General features: G+C 39.1%; 1 long non-coding RNA gene across 2 annotated transcripts; it reads left to right on the top strand.

The window, feature by feature from the left end:
* The first annotated feature begins 559 nt into the window (after nt 1-559).
* LOC116231495 (uncharacterized) lies at nt 560-3,105 on the top strand. Of its 2 annotated transcripts, none has more exons than XR_004167488.2 (4): nt 560-623; nt 741-827; nt 1,298-1,425; nt 2,873-3,105. It is a non-coding gene; the product is annotated as an uncharacterized LOC116231495 (long non-coding RNA). The 2 variants fall into 2 exon arrangements; XR_004167487.2 differs by having other exon boundaries at nt 1,298-1,430.
* Nucleotides 3,106-3,329: the final 224 nt, after the last annotated feature.

Genomic DNA, 3,329 nt, shown 5'->3' with positions numbered 1-3,329 from the left:
TGTGTCTATTTATAAAAATACGCTATTTGTATCCTGCCACAAGAACAGGGCTGGAGAAAGTAATGTGCAATATTATACAAGAAAACTAGTAAGCAAATGAAGTCTAAAGATTGAATTGTTGATAAATTTCAGCTCTGTGATTGTATTTCCCATTACACAAAAAATCTGCCAAATAGATTCAGTATCTGATTAGTATGTGTGAACTGATGTCCTGGTCTGAAGTTACTAATGCAGCCTAACTTTTGGTTGCTCTGAAAATAGATTTGACAAGGACAAAGGGGTTAATTTTCTTCTGGTGTTACACCTGTGCAGACCTGTCAGTTCTATTGACCTAACAGGTTAGTGGTGCTATAATCAGGTTTTGAGGCTGGAAAATGCAATGAATCCATGTTTCAGGAGTGTAGAGGAACTGTTGAGTCACAGCCTGAACCACTAATTGATCACCTGAAGCAAGGACTGAGTCAGCTGTGAGAGCACAGGTGAAGGCAATTCAGCTGTGTGACCAGAGAGGTGCCTGGCTTCACCTCTCCTAGACCCTATTTAAGGGCTGACTGCCACTGAGGAAGGATCTCTTTCTGGAGATTCCTCCTTTTGGTGTTTTCTACTATGAGTCTACGCCATGGGTGAGCATTTTGTTTTTGATTGTCTCTTTCCACCATGTTAATCTTTTTAATAATAAACTTGTAAAATACCATCCTAACCATTCTGCTCTTCTAACTGTACATTTATTAATTCTACAGAGGAGGTAGAACAAATGTATTTTTCAAGTACCCAAGACCAGGAACTCATTTTTGCAGAATAGTTAAGTTTGTGCTACAGACTACCAGGTAATGCATAACAGAGGATTTCTGTGTGTGAACGAAGGAATCTGTGTAACACAGCTGAGAAAAGCCTTTTGTTTAGGTACTAAATTTGTCTCCAGAGAAGGAAAGGATGTATTTCTTTTGGAAAATTTTAGGGAGTTTACAAGTTATGTAATACTGAAAGTCACTGGCTCAAACTCAACCTGAGTTGGTTTAAGAACCTGAGGCAATCTACTCATGATAATGCGGAGCTTTCTCTTGTTGTGCATCGGGAAAAAAATAGTCATTAAGGGAACTAGATTAACTGAAAGTCACTTATCTTCTACATGTAAAAATTGTCATAGTTTCTTTGACTTTAATGAAGCGAGGATAATCACTGTGTGTGAAGCACATTCTTCTTCTTTTTTTTTTTTCTAAGAACAATGCTGTATTTCCCAGAGCTTCAGATTTTCAGTCTTTCCCCTCCATAAATCAATCTTTTGTTTGAACTGCAGATTAGTTATTATTTACTGGCTGGCAGAGCAGGAACACAGCATGTTTGAAAACATAACAGAAAAACAGGGAGCTTTTGCAGGAGCAAAGTAACCATCTCCAACATCCCCAGGAAAGATCTACATAAGAGGTGAGGTAAGAAGCAAATCCTTGTCCTGTGGGTGAGCCAGAATTGAAGGAGACAATGCAAAATGCAAAAGTTTGTCTTTCCTCACACCTCAACTGAGATCTGAAGATCTCTGATATCTCTCACTGGGAGGCTTTAGCAATGTCACACCAACAAGAGCTCCTCTGAGTCGTGACACCCTGCATGCCCTGAGAACACTGCCTGACTGCATTCTTGTTTATTTGGAGCCTGGCTTGCTTTTGTAAAGGAGATGTTTTTTAAAAAAAACATGAGAAATGAGCTTTGAGTGGAGGCCAGCAAATATCCTGAACGAATTCACTCCAAAAAGCCTGCGCTTAAGGGGGGGGGGGGAGAAGATAAGTCTATCCATAGCCTTTAGAAAACATCTTAAACAACTAGCAAAATTCAATCTGTTCATCTGTTTTTGGATCCATATTCTCCTGTCCCTCCTTGTGTTCTGTACTTCTTTACTGCTATTGCCCACCTCACCCTGAATTTGCACCTGATACATCTCATAATGGGTTTGGGATAGTTCTAACAATGTAAATGTCATGGAAAGGAGAGCGCTATGAGCCAAAAGCCACGCATGGCACTTGTGGGTAGTTTTGCTGCGTGTTGCAGTGATAGCTCTGTTCTATGGCCACTTGAGGGAGCTGCTAGGAAGTGTGTGAAAGAGCTGGGTTGGGTTTGATGCAACGGAGACATAGCAGATGAGAAGACGTTTCCTTTAGGATCCCACCTTCTGAATTTTTACAGATGTTTATGATTTGTATACTACTCTACATCCATTCGAATTTCTCCAAAGTTGCACTTTTTTATCTGTATCTTTATGAATTACATCATTGCATGTACATCTATTCTACAAAACTTACGTAATGCTGACAGCAGGTTTGATTATTATCTGAAGTGAAACAACTGTTTCAAATATCTGAGCAAATTACACCGAAGGGCTGATCCTTCTGGCCACAAAAATGAGAGATTTGTAATAGTACATGGTAAGGGATTTCTTTCAAACTTTCTTGCCATGCTATTCCACTTGCAAAAAGTAATCTCACCATATAATTTAAACATTAAACCGTTCAGCATAACCTAAATCTGTGTAGTTTGCTTGTCAATCAGGATGACTGCATACTCCAGTAGCAGTTTTAGATATCATAGCAAAAACTACCCTTTGGATCATTGAGGGTTGGAAAATGGTTATCAAATAGTGTGTAAGGCTCTGGTTCTGCGGCAAATCTGTTTGTGCCATAAGGCACTGAACCCAAGGGCATAAGAACTTTGCTCTGTGGTCTGATCAAAAGGCAGATTACTCAGAAGTCTGGACAAAACTTGGGCCTGAGCTCTCACATGATCAACGAATTGGGTGAAACAAGTCTGTGTGAAGAAGAATTTCTTGATGTTTTCAGCTTTTTCCATCTGAGTTCCCAAAAATCATTATTTTTGCCTGCAGGATCTCAGTGAAACTGTATTCAGCTGTTGGTGCTGGTAGAGATCTGTTCTTGATCTCATAATATGCCTCATTCTACCACATTATATTGAACCCTGTGAGCTGTCAACCTACTGCAGAACTAACCACCAAAGGAATCTGAGTGGTCTTTCTGATGTGTCAGGTTTTGTTGTCCTTTTCCTTCAAATATCAATCTTTAAGAATGTCAGTCTCTCAGGAGAAAAGCTGTTTAATAAATATTCATACAATCCATACAAGTTTAGATTTCATTTTGGCTTTCCTAGCTTGCTTTTCTTTTTTCATCTCTCTGCAACTTTTCAGGTTTTCTTCAGCTTTTGAAATGTGAGTTGACAAACATGCCAAGTCTGATTTCCAAACCTCTCCAGCAGTGTCTAATTTTGCACTGGACAAAAGAGGAAGGGAACTTTATAATTTAGTGCAAAAAAATTGGAAAATTATA

This window comes from Phasianus colchicus, chromosome 8 (genome assembly GCF_987193195.1).
Source record: "Phasianus colchicus chromosome 8, bPhaCol1.hap1.1, whole genome shotgun sequence".
Taxonomy (NCBI): domain Eukaryota; kingdom Metazoa; phylum Chordata; class Aves; order Galliformes; family Phasianidae; genus Phasianus; species Phasianus colchicus.
The sequence above is the reverse complement of the archived record's forward strand: the minus strand, read 5'-3'. Positions and strand labels throughout refer to the sequence as shown.